The 20,510-nt window shown below is 36.6% G+C and overlaps 1 long non-coding RNA gene across 1 annotated transcript in view; it reads right to left on the bottom strand.

Moving 5' to 3' along the window:
* The window catches only part of LOC118763552, a 16,102-nt gene extending 3,815 nt beyond the window's left edge, over positions 1 to 12,287 (bottom strand). Inside the window, exons 1-2 of the long non-coding RNA XR_004999310.1 lie at positions 12,259 to 12,287; positions 9,809 to 9,817 (exon numbers count right to left, since the gene is read on the bottom strand). This is a non-coding gene — a long non-coding RNA (uncharacterized LOC118763552). The remainder of the gene's footprint in view (positions 1 to 9,808; positions 9,818 to 12,258) is intronic.
* Between the last annotated feature and the right edge of the window lie 8,223 nt (positions 12,288 to 20,510).

Below are 20,510 nucleotides of genomic sequence, written 5' to 3'. Positions count from 1 at the left end.
TGACTTTGATATTCAGTCTCAACTCATACTACGTGGATATCCCATCACCACTTCATCCTACGTGGATATCCCCTTACCACTATCCACACCGCCCTTCCCAGAGCACGTTCCGTGAACTGTGAATCTGCTCTCTCCCCCGCACCTCCCCGCCGTCACCCGTATCCCTTTTTCCCTCACCTACCACCCCACCACCCTTCCTCTCCAATGCACCATTCTCTGAGCCTTCCGGCGACTCCAGGCCGACCCCTCCACTTCACAGATCTTCACTAACCGACCCCTCCCATCCTTCAAACGAGCCCACAACCTACGAGACCTCTTGGTCCACAGCTTCTTCCTTAACCCAACTTCCCAGCCTGGCTTGTTCCCCTGCCCCCCTAAGCTGCCAAAACTTGCTCTTACCTCTCCAACCCCCCCTCACAGACACCCATCCATTAGACCCCACTCTTACTCCCCCATTTTAGACTCCCCCACACCCCCACACCACCACACCACATACCAACACTCCACCACATCACACCACACACTACCACACCACACACCACACACCACCATACCACACTACACCACATCACACCACCTCGCACACACTAGCACTAACCACTTCCCAGCTTCCACATCGGCGCACACACTAGCACTGACCACTTCCCAGGACCTACACCATCATCAACGCACCTACACATGCATATACGCACATACATGCTCTCACATACACACGCACGCGCACCTTCGTTTTGGGATCACCACTATTTTATTACCTCCCCTTCTTCCTTGCTCTCCTGTGTGACCCCTCTGTCCGGCTTTCGCCATGATAGATCGCTAGCCACTAAACGTTTTTTCTATTTTCTCTCCCTGTTTATTTCTGTGTTCCTTTCTGTCGAAGAGCGTAGGCTCGAAACGTTAATGACTTTCTCACTTCACGAGCGTTAAACATCTTTTTGTTGTTTACACACCCGTCTTCGTCTTTTGTTTCTTTGTAAATTCTCACTACACCCACACACATATTTATTACTGCCTGATGAACGTGGGTTGGCCGAAATTTCCAAGTCATATCACACTTTAACAAGGTTAATATGCTATATGCTTATTTTTGTATATTGGACTGAAAGTACACATGTTTATATGCGTATTTATAGTATATATGTGTGTGTGTGTGTGTGTGTGTGTGTGTGTGTGTGTGTAAATAAGTAAAAAGGCAAATAAACATGCTTATTTGCAATCTAATAAATTTGCCAGTTCTTGTTCAAATGACTTCAAATTTTAACAGCATGTGTAGAAACAGGTCAAACTTTTATGCTTAATGTTTGATATGTCTACCTTTTCAGGTATAGAAATGACATTCAGTGGAAGAGAAAAGACGTTTTGTGTGTTGGAGTATGCCCGAACACAGTCGAACAAGACTGTGCGGCGTGCATTTTTGAGAGAGTCTAGGGAATGGCCATGGGAACGAGAATGGACCCCAACTATGCGAATATGTTCGTTGGCTACGTTGAGGCCCAAATATTCTCAAGTTTCAGTAGTCCTACTCCTGAACTATACGGTCGTTATATTGACGCCGATATCGGTGCAACCTCACTCTCCCGCGAACATTTAGACTCTTTCCTATCTTTTGTCAAATCTTTCCATCCTGCCCTCCACTTCTCCCGCGACAGTACAGATTTGGACATGGCACAAAAATTCCGAAGAGGAAGGCTCTCTGTGCAGGGCAAAAGGATCTGGACGACCACTACCATGGCATGGGAAGAGACATACAGATATAAACATACATGCATATATATATATATATATATATATATATATATACACGCACACGCACACACACAAATACATACATACATACATACTTACATGCATGCATGCATGCATGCATACATACATACATACATGCACACACACACACACACACACACACACACACACATATATATATATACACCCAACATATATTGCAACACTACATTTCAGTATAGTTACTAATATTTCTCATAGAGATTTCTTAACTATCAACTTTGACTGTATAATCAGTTCCAATGTCTGGCTGTCATTTATTTTTCTATATATTGCGAACCGGAACGAGCTACTGCTATCTCTAGCGGACAGGTACTCATCACTGAGAAGGGCAAAAATAGCTAGAAACCGGACGCTCTAGTGGGTTCCCTTCCAACCTGGCAATATATATATCGGGTGCATATTGCATGGATAACCAGCTAGTCGAGGTGTCCTTTTGGGGTTAAAAATGGCGTAGTGGTTACTAACCCCAAGATTCCGAGTTCGATTCCATATAATAATAATAATAATAATAATAATAACATAAAAAAATACCTTAGGAATGAGAATCCAGGTTTGAAATTTCCCCAAGACACCTGATGAATGCTGGAGAGTATATCAGCCGACACGATGTGTTGACAACAAACAACATGAGAGTCAAGACTATTGAAAAGGTTGCAAGACGCAACGAAAATTTTAGGAAATAAAAATAAGAAAAAGTGGAAATTTTACCGGTGAGTGTGTTAAATATTAAGGCACTAAAAGAGAATGACTCTCCCCAGACACAACAGAAAATGAGGACAAATATTCATCAAATATTCACCTCTTAAATATAGAACTGTATTAACCTCGGTTTTTACGGAACAGCCATGTTGAAGTGGCAACAAGTATTATGTATAGACATACATACACAAACAGACACACACACACAGACACACACACACGCACACATAGCTGGAGTGTTTCTGTTTAATTCGAAATACCACTGGCCGAAAAACCAAAAACAGAAAGAAAATTCCTGCTGTTCTTCGCTTTCAAAATTAATGAAAAACATAGTGGTAAGTACGATTTGAAGATTAAAAATTAAAAAGCAATGAAACATTCTATCGCTTTGTTTTATTAATCACACTTGACAGTAATAAAATTCTGAAATTTCAACATGTCCCAACATTAGTCTGGATTTTTTAAAGCCTTAAATAATATTTTATTACAGAGTTCGCTCTTGGATACCCTTTTCTTGCTTTTGACAACCATTGATATGCTTTCATACATACGCATACATATACATACAGACAGGTACATACGCACACACACACACATATATCTGTGTGCATACATAAATATGTCTATACTTGCACGTATCTATCTATCTATCTCTATTAATGTGTACGGGGAGTGTGTATGTATGTGTATATATATGTGTGTGAGTGAGTGCGCGTGTCTATGTCTGTGTGTGATGTGATTGTGTGTGTGTATGCGTGTATTTGTGTGTATATATACATACATATATATATGTGTATGTGTATATATGTATATATAACACACGATTTCACATCAAAAATCTTGCAAAACAAATATATATATATATGTATATATATATATATGTATATTGTGTATTTTTCCCTCACGGGCTACTTTTTACTGGAAGGCAATACTTTGTATTGCATTACTGATATTTTGAAACTTCTTCACCGTTTCTTGTACTGTTAGCGTTCCGTATTTTAGTCGAGTGTGTTGGTATTTATGTGGTAACATCGTAGTTTCGTCTTGGTATATGTTTGGCTGAAGAAGGTAAAGCAAATATGGGTGAGAGACATATCTTGCAAAACCTGAAACCTGCAGGTACCACATTATCCATTTTCCGGGTGTTTCATCTTTCAGATGTTCTCCCTGGAGGTAAGACGGTTTTTTTTCTCTATTTTGTTGCACACACGCATTTTTACTAATACATACGCGGTGAAGCTACACTTTAGCGTCGTATTTTTACGTTCGCTATTTCCAGTAAATATCGGTACTTAGTCGTGCCATTTATTTATTAATTTGTATATATATATATATATATATATATAATATTAGAGACAAAACCACTATTTGCAAAACAAACAAGGAAAGACTTAATCAATACATAAAATTTTAATAAAAATTTTTTTTACTTTTTTTCTTTTTATTAAATTTTATGTATTGATTAAGTCTTTCCTTGTTTGTTTTGCAAAATAGTGGTTTTGTCTCTAATATTATATAATATTTTACTATAAAATTGGATTTAATCCTAAATCTGATTTTTTCCCTGTAAATTTGGATTTATTCCCTAATATTTATTATATATATATATATATATATATATATATATATATATATATATATATATAACACGATTTCACATCAAAAATCTAGCAAAACAAATATATAAATATATACACCCACAGATATATAAAATATAATGTATACATGTAAATACATAAACAGGCATACTTATATATGTGCGTGTGTGTAAACTGTCTTGTGCATGCCTGTATGTGTGTGTGTGTGTGTGTATGTGTGTGTGTGTGTAAGTATAAATGTGTTTCGCTCGTATCTATTCACAATGCTGGGTATTGTATAAGTCAAGCTGTTCATCTATCTTTTCATTTTTTTTCTTTTCTTTATATTCATCTCTAAATGCAAAAAGGACATGTAGACACCTAATGCATTTATAAGTATTTAGATGCATTTTCTATTCATCTATAAAGTTTATAATCTGCAATAGAAAACGATTTTTTTTTTAATTCACAAAACAAAGGAGAATACAAAGACGACAAGAAAATCTTTAGATATGAAGTCATTGATCCAAGTTTAACTTCCAAGTTCATATTCACTGTTAATATTTCTTGATAAAATATCACCTACTGGATTATGTGGATTAACATCATATCACATTATATTTAATTCTATACATATGTGTGTGCGAGTCTGTATGAAAAAAGAATATCTATATGTATATGCATACATGCATGTATACATATATGTATACATACATATACGTGTAAGTGTATACATATATAAAAATATAATTGTATATGCACCTATACATGTATAATATTTTAAAATGTACACACACACACGCACACACGCACACATACACACGCACACATACACACACAAATGTATATATATTCATATTATAACCAGACACAGAAACACAGAAACATACACAGAAGCATTTATGCATGTATATATATATATATATATATATATATATATATATCTTGTACACATGTAAGTATATAAACGCAAATACAGATAGAGCGATAGGTAATTAAATAAATACATGCAAACATATATATATTTTGTGTTATTTGTTTCATATTTTTTGTTATTTATATTTTCAATTTTTACTGATACGACAGGAAGAATAGTCGAAATATTCTGGAATATTTCTCTTGATATTCTCTTATTTTCTATACGAATTCCGTTAAATTTTCATTCAAAAGAATTCTATTTCTTTCGTATTTTTAGGCTTATTTTCCGTACTTTCTTTTCGTTTTGTCTTGCGCTTTCCTTCTATTTGTTTCTCTTTTTCTTTTTCTTTTTTTTTATATTTCTTGTTTTCTTTCTTTTTGTTTTTAATTATTCTCCGCCATTTTACACTATTTCAGATATCATCACCATAGCCACTGCTTTTTGAAAAACAAGAAGTATCGATACGACCACGAATAAAATAGCAACAATAACATCAACGCTAACAACATCATTACCAGAAATTCTCTCCGCACTACAACGTGAAATTCCAACCATATCAACTATAATATTCTTATTAGCAACAACAATAACAACAACAACAACAAAGACTAACTGCAAATCCACTAATCATGACAATACCTCATCAACCGCCGTTTTAACACGTCTTTTTTCACAACTCTCTCAACGCAGCAACCCCACGTCATCCGTCTTTATAACACACTTCATCCTTCCCCATAATGTATCCTATCGCAACGCATCACATCTCATCAACTACTCTACGAATCTCTGTCAACACAACAACGTTTCTGTGATTGTCGTTGTGATTCACTGCATCCTCTGATCCTTTCGAGGTCAAGCACAAGGGGGTCGGAGTAATCAACTAACCTTTCCCGTTATAAGTGCCGATCGGTCTTGTGCCCAAAATAATAATTTGAAATTCTGTTGTGTCTGGGGAGAGTCATTTTCTTTTTGTGCCTTATAATGTAACACACTCACCGGTAAAATTTCCACTATTTTCTTATTTTTATTTTCCTAAAATTTTCGTTGCGTCTTGCAACCTTTTCAATAGTCTTGACTTATATATATATATATATAATAACAATTTAATAAATAAAACATATGCATACATACATACATACATACATACATATATGTACATACCTACATCTACATGTATATATACATGCATATATGAGTACATGACACCACTAATAAACGTAGAACACAATGAGAAACGAAAACAAAATCAAACAAGGAAACGGACTTTTTTTAACAACGAAAAAACAGAGTACAAGACAAACAGTACAAGGAATATTCCCCTTCATCAGCTGCCCCTGTTTCGACTCAATCCATGTTTCGAAGGTTAGGGCAGAATACGATCCGACCGAAATAGTCCTTCCTGTAAAATGAATTAAATAAAATTCTTTTGCAGAGGTGACAAGAACGGGGCGTGAAAGCAATACAAATGAAGAAAAAACAGTACACATAAAGAATAAAAACAGGACAAGGAAACCAACAATAAGGGGGTTTTTTTAAGCCTAGACGGTGGAAAAATTCGTTAGAACGCATTCTGAAGATCGGCTTGCGGAAGACAGAAGAAAGTCGGTGTTGACTTGTTGAATGCAGCGGGCAGAAAGAGAGTTAGCTGTCCGGTCAGCGGCCAGAGAGAGAGAGAGAGAGAGAGAGAGAGAGAGAGAGAGAGAGAGAGAGAGAGAAGAAAAGAAACCAGAAAGGGTGAAAAATAAGAAGGAGAGAGACAGGTAGAGAGGAAGACATAATTATTATAATAAAAACTTGGAGAATAAGAAAACGACGCGTGGCGTTCAATCATATAATAACAATTTAATAAATAAAACATATGCATACATACATACATATATGTACATACCTACATCTACATGTATATATACATGCATATATGAGTACAGGACACCACATGTTTAATCGAGACATCATAAAGAAGAATGGCGAACTATATATCTTCAAAGTTTATTTATTACAGTATTATTCTAATTATATTCACCTTAATTTCCAATCTGACACCTGTGTCAGCTGGATAAGTGTTCAAATGTCCTTTTATGTAGCGTTTGTGTACATTTAATCGAGTCAGTTGCAGTACATAATCATCCAAGATAGATATTCCTATGCAACTTTGTCCAAAGATTTCACCCACTTTGGAGAGAGAAGCGAACTGTGGATCCATATGTTAGAAAGGACCGCAGTAAACACAAATAATACAACTAATATAGATAGTAATAATATGACTTGTATTAATAATTATACAAATATGGTGGAATATAATATGATGGACTCTAGCAGGATAATAAACTCCGGTTTAGTTGACAATAGGAATGAAAACAATTGATAGCTTGCGGACGTTTGTGTAAGGGAGATAATTTGACCCAAACAACACTCATTTTAATTAATTGAACCAGTTAACTAATCTAATAACCCACCCATTTTCATCTATAGCGAAATTAATAATACTCATAGAGTAATACATAATAATATAGATGGAGTGCATAAAATTTCTGCCAGTAGCAAGCATAAGGTTAATATTGATATGGAAGCACTCCGTCAACGGAATCAACGGAACAGCCTGCTCGTGAAATTAACGTGTAAGTGGCTGAGCACTCCACAGACACGTGCACCCTTAACGTAGTTCTCGGGGATATTCAGCGTGACACAGAAAGTGACAAGGCCGGCCCTTTGAAATACAGGTACAACAGAAACAGGAAGTAAGAGTGAGAGAAAGTTGTGGTGAAAGAGTACAGCAGGGATCACCACCATCCCCTGCCGGAGCCTCGTGGAGCTTTAGGTGTTTTCGCTCAATAAACATTCACAACGCCCGGTCTGGGAATCGAAACCGCGATCCTATGACCGCGAGTCCGCTCATTGCGTCTCCACAATATTAATAAGCATACAAGAGCAAATAATGTCCGGTTTATCCATGTGTATGCATTTGTTTGTTTAAGCGTTGGATTCGACACGCACTACATGTAGTGTGTTGTGTTTAGATGAGCTGTCGTGTAGTACTGGTTGTTTGTTACTACATAGAATCATCAAATATTTATTTCCATCATTTGACCAAGGCCGCAAATCTGTATAGTTGAGATTTAATCAATTAAATCAACTTTTGGGTGTTTTGATAAATTTCTCTCTAGTAGAAACGTATCGAACAACTTTATGTTTTTTTGCCACCGTCTCAGAATCCCTTCTTTCACTAACTAGATGGATATTTCCCCGTCGTTCAAGGATATGTATTCCAGCTCTTTAATCAACTGAATTAAATGTTCATTGAAATAGCATCTAAATAGCTACGGGCACAGGCATCTATTCTCAAGCGGAATCAGCGTGACGCACTTTGCGACAAGGCAGTTTCTTCGAATATTTGGAACAATCCATCTGACAGACTTCTATACAGTGGCCGCTTACACAGTTACTCCCCAGTTGTGGATTAACCTGAGGTCATAAAACAATTACCTTTACCCAAGATGCTATGTTATGAGACTGTGCTTATTCTTCTTCTTAAAGCATAAATATAAATATAGAAGAGATGAAAAACGATTGAACTTGTAAGTATGGTAAAACGAGAGTGATGTTTAGATTCTGCGATTCTATCATCCTCACATAATTCTTTCTAAAATAGGAATAGGAATATTACCTGGAATTTCAGTGGGGGAGCGGTTTGTTGATTATATCGACTTCCAGTACATGACATATTTTATTGTTATATTTCGGAATGGTCATTTTGCCAGTTTAGCCAATAAAAACACACGCACTATATATTTGGTGTTATTTTGCTTCAGTGTTATTCATTTTTTACATTAATCTTAATCTTATTTCGACCAGAGTTCTTTCGTCACACTCCTGTGACCGCATCAGTGGTCCTTTGTTTTCTTCTTACTTATTTGTGTCTCTCCTTACTAACCGTCAGCCATTTTGTATTTCTATTTTATTGGCTAAACTGGCAAAATGACCATTCCGAAATATAACAATATCTGTTTCAACACACGACTTCACATAAAAAATCTTGCACAACAAATATTTAAACGTACATATTTTATTGACCACCGAAAACAAAGAACAGAGTACTTATCCTCGTCGGGGTTTGAACTCAAGCGTAAAGAACCGGAACAAGTACTGCTAGGCATTGTGTCCAACGTTCTAACGAGTTTGTAATGTCATCGACCTTGCCGCCTGCGCATAATAGAAAAATCACTGTAAATCACAGAAATTGGTGAAGTCACCACCGAAGAAAAATTAAATCATTGACCTTGCTGGCTGTATTGGCCAAACATCATTCTGGTTGGCCAAAAGTTTGAACTGGAGATATATTTTAATAACATGTAATACCGTGATTAAGAAGGGATCAAATAATACTATTGATATTTGTAACAACATCAGAAATATAAGCGTACCGTAACAATCCTGACATACCCAATCCAGTAGAAAAATCGTATTGATAATAGAACCAAACTAAATCCCCGAAAACAACCTTAATTGACATTGGTGATGATTCGTTCGTATACACTAACCATATAATGAGATTCGAACAAACTGCAGATGTGATAGATTTGAACTGTTCGGCTATTGGCGCATCTTAGCCAAAAGGCATCTCAATTAAATCAAAGCATTCTGACGTAAGTAATGTAGACAATTACATCATCGTACTTACACTATATACTGCATCTGCCATTGATTAATCAGATTCACACACGTTATTCATCCGATGTTTATTTTCTTTTCTTTAAACAGCACAAATGTGTACTGCTCAGAAACATATTTACAAACACCCGCGAGGATAACATCATCTGTTGGTTACATAATTTATCTTTGTGAAAGAACAATGTTGGTGCTGTCTGATTGTAGTAAAGAATCCAACTGTTATTTCGTTTCGTTCATTTGCAGTCTTCATAGATTTCCATAAAATAATTTTACCTGGATCATGCTTGGGTCAATTTAAACTTTTGTGTCTTCCCACCGGGAGCATCTGATTATTGACTAGTAAAGAGCAGAACTAATAAGCGAAGAACGATGCTGGGCACTTATTTTTAGAAGCAGTGCAAGTCTGGCACGAGGTGTGTGAAAGTTACGTAAAGATTATGACGTTATCCAATAGTGAGGATGTAATACATGCGTAGGAGTAATTGCTCTTAGAAATAACAACGGAAATTGTAATTAAGCAACAGAATGATGTGAACGATATAAACAAAATCTGAGACAGACAAAAATCGATAAAATATGGGTGCCTAACGTAATTTTCCGAAAAATGAGAGATGGATGGAACGAATATGTGGGCGAATTTTCTTTAAAATGCTCATGTCAGATGTTGGAGAATTCAAAAGAACCGTTTGGAAATCCCGACTCACCAGGATGGTAAATTAATCTCAAATAGTTGAGGGCAACTTAAGCGATAAATAACATTTGTGATCACCGGTTCCATAATTTTCGAGATGTTTGTTTTATGCTAGTGATGCATGAGATAGTTTACCTTCACAGCAAGTGGTTCTAGCCAAGTTTTGATGGTCCAAAGTGAGTTTCATAAGACCAAGGAAGTCGCTAACATTATTTGCATGTCATAATCTAAAATCTAAACCTATTAAAAGTAAATTTATATGTATTTAAAAAAAATATCTAATGTGTTTTGTGCAACGCAATTAAACATAAATTTACAGTTGGTAGTCCATGAAGTTTTTTCATGAATGCTGTAGTCCACAATGTCAAATTATTTAAGCTGCATTCCACATAACGATTCTATATTGCATCATCATATGCATAGTGTTTTTTAAGTTTTACGCGTTTATCGAGAGACCATTGAAAAAACACATTTCGTCCAATGAAAATCAAGCTTAGCGATGTCTATGCCTGTACAATTTAAACCAACATAAATAAGATACAACACTGTAAGCTAAAGAAACTAACTTTCTCTCCCTCCCTCCCTCTCCCTCCCTCCCTCTCTCCCTTATTGTCCCTTTCCCATTTCAGAGCACTGCCGTTCTTTACAATGTTGGACGTTCCTTATCATGTGTTGCTTGTTTTTGAAGTCAAGTGTGCTGGATCCTTTTCGATTAAGATTTTTTTTCTTTTCTATGGACAAGAGCCAGGTTTCTGTAGTCATAATGAAAAGAAATAAACAGCATATTTTGTCTAAGATGGGAGATTATCTTTCATTTACGTTGTTTTATATGCACAATAATATTTTGAGAGAGAGTGAGAGAGCCTTTAGCTAACAGCATTGATTTTTACTCACATGTAGGTTTGTATATTTAACTTGGAGAGACCATAAACATTGCCAAGCTTGCTTTTCCTGGGCGAAATATCGTTTATATTGTTTGAATTATCTTACTACTAAAATTATATTGAACCTGCGTAGGATTCGCTATGGTTGTTCTTTAGTGCATCTTATGCATAATACGTATACATTTGTGTACATATGTGTGTACCAGTATGTATGTGTATACGCACATGTGTTTCTATGTGGGTATTCATGAATGCCTGTATACAAGCATGTATATCATATTTTTCACTTTATCCCTTTTAATAGGGTCCACTTTTAGAGAAGAGGGGAAAGGAAAGAATGAGTCTGCGAGCGCGTATGTATGTATGAGTAAATAGTGGCTTTATGAGTGTGTCTATGTATGAGTAAATGACAGCTTGTATATATTGGCAGTAATATAGAGTGTTAAAGACGGTTAATATTGATGTGACTGTGGTGTAGACAAAATGGTGGGCCGCTTTACTTGTCGGACTTCCGCTCACGGACGGAGATACTCACTGCGTGTTAGCATGTATAAGCAGTCAATAAGACCGAGTTCAGTTGTAGACTTGTACTTTTTTATCGAACCTATTGGGAGAAAATATGAAAGGCAAAGTTATTCACGACAGAACTTGAACCCAGGACTTAATATCCTGGAACAAATGCTGCAAAATGTTTGGAAGAGTTCATATGATGGTTGAACAGACTTAAAGTCCAGAAGAAAAAAAAGCAATCAGTAAATTCTTACAGAAGCTGAAGGAGGATATAAATACATTTTTGTATTTACGGACAAAACGAGCAATTTATGCGAGTTACAAAAACTGACCATAAATTACTACTTGACAACATAATACAAATCTATAAAAGCCCCCAATGACATTTAGAAAGTCATCGAAGGACAATAAAATAATGGCGACAAAACTCATACGATATACGGACAATTGCACATCGAAAAAAGAAGCAAAAACGAGAAGCGAATGCAGCGCACACCAAGACACACACACACGCGCGCTCACACACACACACACACACACACACACATACAGAGGCAAACGCGCGCGCACACACAAATAAAATTCAACATCGAACCAAATTGTAGGATAATTATGCGTGCGAAAAGCTAATTAGGGTCATCAAGAAAAAAACAAAACAAAAAGTGAAAAGCACACCCAATCTTCGTAAAAATAATTTTAAACATTACCTCCGCCTTAGCTGAGGTAATAAATAGAAACGTTAAATTACTACCGATGAAATATATTGTTTTAAACTGATCGAGTGTAAAATTCAACTTGATATAGAGTTTCACGCTTTTATCACCATAGGCATCTTCCATATTTTGCCATAGAATTCCCAGCTAATCACATAACCACTAGACCGGTCAAGTTCCTAATTCCAGCATACGCTAAACGCCCACTTTTCCTAACAACAAATGTTGGGAGAATATATGAAAAGAGCTCAAACTTTGAGAAGCTACAAGGAATTGATGTATGTGAAATTTTAACCTATTTCTCTTGTATTACCCAGAAGACATAGGCAACATGAGACTGCTTAGTGTCGATACGAGTAGCTCTATAGCAGTTAAGAATCAGAGTGGTGGTTTTGACAGCACGCTCATTGGGAAAAGGTTATAGCAGCCACCAAAACATCTGACGCACGTTTAACCACAGAAACCTACCTGGTATCTGTTATTTTACTGGACACAACGATGAAGATTTACCAAAAATTACAATCAATCACTTCATACATAGCCTAATTCCAGCCGCCTACGAATTTGTTACTAGAAAAATGCCTATTGTAATAAGGTAAAGAATATTTAATGTCTCGGATCTTTTCGGTTTGAACGGCAGTTTTTTCTAGCGGTGTCATATGAAATTGTCACCCATAATTATGACCCTAGTATCGATCTATTGCATTTCAATCTGTTTTAGGGTTAGAGTTAGGGCTAGGTTTAGGGGTGGGGGAAGGGTATCTTTTTTCTTCAGAAATGTAAATAAACCCAATCTGTTTCTTAAACGAGGGACATATTCATACGGCACAGAATGTTTTCACCTCAATAGACATCATTGATTGGTTGAAATTTCAGAAATTGAAGAAAAAAAACAGCAAATATCTTACAAACTATAGAATTTTCTCAATAATGCCAAGAGAAAAAGATGTTTTATAAACACATTCTACCAGTATACGAAGTTTAAAAGTGTTTATTTATGTGGAAATTATTAAAAAAAAAACTGCCGTTCAAACCGAAAAGATCCAATGTCTCCTTTGAGAAAGTAAATTTTCATAGTGCTGAGAAGTAAATCCAGACATTTAGAAACACAATAACATATAATTCATACACCACAATAAACAGAAACCCAAACTGAGTCTAGAGAAGTAGGATCTGATTCAGTCCACCGTTTAGCACGACAGTTGTTAATTGCATGGCGAAATACTCTCCTTAAATAACAAACATTTCCACAGAAGCAACAAGCATCATAAAGTAATAGGAACTATATAAAAGCTATTTATTCACAAGAACCTTCTAAAAGAATTAACACTTTGTTTCAGAGTAACGAAATCATTTAAGAGAATTCATACCAAATAGAATATAATTGGGATTATTGAAGCAATGAATCGAGTCTTTTGGATAACCAGTGCATTAATAATTGCAGCGGGAATCAAACCACATAAACCGCAAAATAAATATATATGAGTGTTAACAGCTTATTAGAAAACTCAATTCAGAGCCAGCATACAAGCTCTTTAAAATACCATTACGAAGAAACTACCCATAGCTCTCGAAGTATATTTGGAGAAAGGAGGATAGGTGTATATTTCGTATATTTCGTTTGTCACTGTTATTTAAGACAACCCTAACCCTAAAACCCTAACCCTAACACCCTAACTCTAATATCCTAACCCTACCACCCAAATACTAACACCCTAACCCTAAAACCTTAAAACCAGTACAAACGCACGAACGATGTCATAAATAACGGTGACAAACAAAAAATACACCGCCGATAGTTGTTGTTGACAAACAACGGCAGTAATTTTATTCAACTGAATACACGTCATTGATTGGTTGAAATTACCGAAATACGAGAACTTTAACGTGAAATAACTTTGAGCTTTTCTCAAAAATTCTAAGAGTAAAAGATGTTTTATATGACACTTTCTGCCAGTGTCCAAAGTTTAAAAATGTTTAGTTACAAAAAATTATTTTTTAAATCTGTAGGTCAAAAGGTAAAGATCCCCATTTTATTTCTTTTTTTAGTAAATCGTTTAATGGTGCTCTTAATTTATGTATATTTCGAATGAACTGTTGATTGTAATTTGCTAGGCCAAGGAAGGCTGGTAATGTCGGTATATTCGTTGGAGGAAACATATTCTTGATTGCGTCTGCCATCGACGGGTCAGGACATCTTCCATTCTTACCTATGATTTGACCTAGGTATTTGATTTTAGGCAAGAATGTTCACACTTATCTTCACTGTGTGTGAAACCATAATCCTTAATTTTTTTAAGTAACACTTCGCATGTTCGATTCGCTCATTTGTTTAACACGCCATCAAGGTAAGGAATAGTAAATTGACAGTCTGCCAACATCGCGTTCATCACCCGTTGAAATATTGCATGTACTACCTTCATTCGAAAAGGTAGTCTATTGTATTTGTATAGACCTCTGTGCGGGTTGACTGTTAACAAATTTGAGCATTTTAATCTGCTTTGATTTGTAGATATGCGTCAGACAGATCGAGCTTTGAAAATATTTTTCCTCGTTTAGTATGTAAAAATATCTTCTGGGGTCGGTAGTGGATAATGGTTCATTTTTAAACATTCATTTAAACCGGTCAAAACATCGACACAACCTAATTTTATTATTTTTTATACATACAGTCGGAGCTACCGATTTCGCGTGATCCACTTTTTCAATGATTCTGGGTTTTTTTTTCCAATCTGTCCAGCTCATCGTCAACATGCTTTATTGCCGCAAAAGGCGCTTTCCTATTAGGGTTGAACACAGGTGTAACGTATCATCTAATTCAAAACGCACTTCAGCCTTTGTACATAAACCCAGTTTTTCCAAGTGTACTTGCAGAAACATTTAAAAATTTTCTCTTTAACTCTTCAGACAAATTATTTTCAGAGGGACAATTTACGTTTCTACAATAGAGATTTATGGGGCGGTCCCATGAATCGAATAATTCTAACCAATCGATACCAAACAGATCGGTTGCATTTTTTAAGGACGACATTCGTCTAGCATGGTTTTCGTCGAAATGTCACAGGAGTCCACATTTTGCCTATGAAATGTGATTTGTCGCCCGTCACGCTACGAGCAGATTTGGCTGTTTTTCTCAACATAGGTTTACCTATTTTCTTCCATTTCTCCATATTTATTATTGAAATATCACTTTCAGTATCCAATTGAAGTTTAATATGAATTCCACTTATTTTTTCATGTACAAATTTTCTTATTTGGGAGTTGATTTTTATTTCTGCTGGGAGTACTCTAGGATTTTTAACGTTTGACCTTTTTTATTTTGTTCTGAGTGTGAACTTTGTTAACAATACTTTTGAAACTGTAACGTTTTTTTATTTTTAAATGGACAGTCTTTTGTAATAAAAGGTATGTCCCCACACCTGTAACATGGATTAGGATGTGGCGCTCTTGTTTGGCATAGCTGTATTTTTGAGGAATCCTTTTCGTGAATTTTTTCTACATCGTGTTTCAGGTTTATTACCATCCTTTGGCATTCTTCTGCTACGGACTGTAAGGTTAGACCTTGGTTGGTTTGTTCCAATTTAAAGAATTATTGCTCGAATTTCTGTATCTTTGCTTGCTGTAAGGCCTACTACGAAAATAAGTCACTTGAACATCTCAGGTGTAAGTTCTTTGATTTTAAAACTTTCTCACATCTTGTTGACTGTTCCGTTGTATGTAATAAAATCATCACTAGCTTTATTCGTTATATTCCAACACTCCATTCGAGTGTTAAATAGAGAAGTTGTATCACCGAATATGTTAAACAGTAATTCTATTGTTTCTTTAAAGCAAATTTAATTGGGCAATATGAAATTACAGTACCGTTCATGCTCTAACGGAGCTAATTTTTGTAATAACAATCTCACTTTTTGTTCGTCCGACCATGATTTGCAATCTTGCTTAAAAATCTCCTCGTATCTTCTGTAGTATGATGCAAAAGTTATACCCTCCTCTGGATTATAACTGAATTCATTGATCGAAGCACCGTCTGGCGAAAACGAACTTACCTCATTTTTGGACTTCTATGAATATAGCTCCAATAATTGTTGCAACTGTTGTAATAGTTGCTTCTGCAACTCCTGTTACTGTTCTTGTTGTTGCTTTTGCAAACTATACTATGGAAGCTAGTAGGGCTTCCATTATTTCACAAGTTGTATCACGAACAAGTTAAATAACCTACGTGAGCTTCCAAACCCTCGTCGCTATGTTGTAAGATAATTTGTTACGTACAATAAATAAGATTACTAGAAAACAGTAAAAACAACGTAACGAACTAACAAATTTCTTTACTAACCAACAATCAAATATTCCTTGTGAATTATCCAACCGACACTTTCCGACTTTACTGCGAACTAACACGAACTTCACTCAACTCTAAACCTTGAACTCACTCGGATCGTTACTATTAATACTTTACTCGGACCAGTCGGTCTCTTGCAATGGAGCGTCGTAGCTCTCATCACAACACAATATTACATCATAACCTACATATATCTATAATAAACAACAAAACAGCTAACATCGACTTGCGGATAGAATATGAAAAGTTTGGTATCTATCTCCCGGTTGAGAGGCAGAACAACGCTCGCATCACATCAACAACTACGACAGAGACCACTGATGATCAATTGATTCAAATTCCTAGAAGTAAACATGAAAACCAATTTGAAGTAGCTAAGACCATTATGATACTTTTATGATAATCTTTAGACATTCTGAAACAAACCTGTCTACCAACATACAGTTATAACTGACTCTAAAAACTTTCAACAGAGGTAAAGTACAGAAATACAATCAACTTTTGTTCTCTATATTATTAAATAGTTTTTTCTTAGAAATTGTAAATCTTTTGTAAATCCAGGCAAGGTATGGCTCTGTAGTAAGCAGTTTGTTTCCCAGCAACATGGTTCCTGTTTCAGAGTGAATATGAACAGAAAGTGTGTGTGTGTGTGTATGTGTGTGTGTGTGTATGTGTGTGTGTGTGTGTGTGTGTGTGAGTGCGTGCGTGCGTGCGTGCGTAAATGTAGCTGATGAAAAGAAGAGAGGAACATAACTAGGAGTAGGAGAGATTAAGTGACAATGCGTCAATTCGACTTGAATCTGATTCGATGTATTATGTGAGAAAATGGAAGGAGCATGTTTTCATAGACAAGAGAAAATACAAGACTGTTTCATGTTAGTTAGTATTGGTGGATCAGAGTTGAAAGTAATGGTACTGTGAGCACTATATAAAATACATTTTAAACTGATAATGAAAGATTTGGTGAAATCTGAAAAGACGGTGCACTTTTGACTTTGTCCACCGTGAGTGAATGCTTCATATTCTCTCTGCCTAATGCATACCAAATGAAGTTGTAAAGCTACCCGCTATATCTATGTAGACTGCAAAAGATTACTATGCACTCCTGCCATTAACGCAAGCGTTGTTTGAGGGGACACCTTCGCTCCTTTCTTTTTCATTATAGTCTCCAGACTATGTACTAAGTCACGCTATGGTATCTGTACTGGGCATACCTCGCCGTCCCCACCAAGGCTTACGTCGTTTTGCACTGTACCTCACTGACCTCTACTTTGCAGCTGACATCGCATTCATCTCACGTACAATTACATATACTCAAACTCGCCTCACAAATCTGGAGTCGGCTGCCATTGAAGTTGACCATTCAATAAACCGCACGAAATAAAAAAAAACCTAGTCATTGGTGAAAATGCTGGTGTGGGTGGTCTTACACTTTCAACAGGTGTTAACTTGCGTAAAGCGATAAAGTGATCAGCACCCGATAAGTTATAAAAAAATTGGCAAGTTCATAACTATCACAGGACTTAAAACTTCGTTTGTTACGTGCTACAGGAGAATCTGTTCTACTCTACGGCTCTGAATGCTCGTTTCTTATGATGGTCCTGGTCCTACAGCAATCACTATACGGCACATACATTCGATTTCTGAGCAAAGCCTTTAACATTTCTTATATCGACCATATATCAGACAAGTTACGATATAGATCTTTAACACTATCAGCAAGACAATCAAACGAAGATGGCTAAAATTCGGAGGCCACTATTTTTGTCGAACAGTTCAGCCTGTCGCTGCATCTTTTTTTCTATAACCCCGTGGGGATGTTCAAGCCTCGTGGCCAGGCTTGCATGACGTATGTCCGTGAACTTATGCAGAGCACAGGACTGTGCACTTTCTCAGATTTCGCATGCGCAATGCCATCTTGTACAGCCTGGAAGGAAATTTGCTCCCGTGTTGAAATTGACGTCAACGACTGATGTGGCATAGATTAAAGAAGATTGATAATAGGCAACGAACAGAACAGAAAAATTGCTGAAAAGACACATATTTGACGAATGGATTTAAGAAAAGAAATGAAATTTGGACACGGAAACTTTGCATTAACATTTATACATTTTAATTATTACTAGCAGTATCGCCCGGCGTTGCTCGAGTTTGTAAGCATTTTTAGAGATGTAAGCATTTTTAGAGATGTAAAGTATAATAGCCATCTCAATATGGCTAACCACAAAGGGGGGTGTTACTGTAGCTTTTTACGTTCTGAGATTTAATAATAAATTTTTAGAGAGTTACTTCCCTTATATATGCCAAAAATGCATTAAAAATGGGAAAAATTGATGGTATTTTTTTTTCAAATCGTAGACTCATCGTAGACGCGCGCTAATACCCAGAAGGGCTCGATATGAATCACGATTTGTCCCTCGTCACCAACTACAGGGGCATATCTCTAATGTCAATTGCTGCAAAACTGTACAACAAACTGATCCTAAATCGTCTTGTCCTTTTTGTTAAACCTTTGCTCTGAAAGAACCAAAATGGATTCAGACATGGGCGCTCAACGCTGAGCCAGATACTATGCCTGCGCAGACTTATTGAAGAATCAAAAGCATTTAATCGCGATCTTGCAATGGTATTTGTAGACTTTTCTAAAGCGTTCGATTCTGTAGGTAGGTGCAAGATGTTTGAAATCCTTAAGCTCTATGGGATACCAGACAAAATTATTTCTGCCATCAAGGTCCTCTACACAGATACGTCTTCAACCATCTTAACCCCTGATGGAGAAACATCATCTTTCTCGATCGAGGCCGGAATACTGCAGGGAGACACACTCGCCCCATTTCTTTTCATCATTGTTGTTGATTATGTGCTACGTATGTCAGTTGATACCATCTCTGGCAAGGGCTTTGAAATAAAACCAAGAAGAAGTTCCAGACACCCAGCTGAGTACTTGACAGACACTGACTTTGCTGACGACATCGCTCTTATCAGTGATTCTCTCTCCAATGCCCAGTCTCTTTTACAATCTCTTGAACAAGCCTCAAATTGTGTAGGTCTTTACCTTAATGAGACCAAAACTGAATACATAAACAAGTGCCTGTCCAACAGTGATTGCATCATCCACACTCTCAACAGTGCACCTTTAAATATGGTTTCTGATTATAAATATCTTGGGTCATACATATCATCATCTGGAAAAGACTTTCTAACTAGAAAGGGTATGGCCTGGTCAGCCTGTAATGACATGCATAAGATCTGGTCATCAAATCTAAGTAGAGACTTCAAACTTGAAATATTCAAAGCCACAGTCGAACCAATCCTACTATATGGCTCAGAAACCTGGACGTTATCAAAGAAGCTTGAGAGGCGGTTGGATGGAACCTACACTCGCCTCCTTATGAGAGCTCAAAATCTCTCGTGGAGGCGCCATCCAACTAAAATGCAAATATATGGGAAATTACCACCTGTGTCATCTCTTGTGAAGGGTAGGAGAGTCCAGTTTGCTGGACATTGTTGTAGAGCTGAAAAAGAAGTAATTTCTACTCTTCTCCTCTGGAAGCCATCTACTCGCAACACCAGAGGGCGCACACTCTCCTACCATGATGTAATCTCCAGGGATACAGGCATCCAGCAACAGGACCTCCGTAATGCTATGATGGACCGTGAAGTCTGGCGCAACATGGTAAATTCCATTGTCTCGACCACGGTCGAACAATGATGATGAT

This window comes from Octopus sinensis, linkage group LG5, assembly GCF_006345805.1.
Source record: "Octopus sinensis linkage group LG5, ASM634580v1, whole genome shotgun sequence".
Classification (NCBI taxonomy): Eukaryota; Metazoa; Mollusca; class Cephalopoda; order Octopoda; family Octopodidae; genus Octopus; species Octopus sinensis.
The sequence above is the reverse complement of the archived record's forward strand: the minus strand, read 5'-3'. Positions and strand labels throughout refer to the sequence as shown.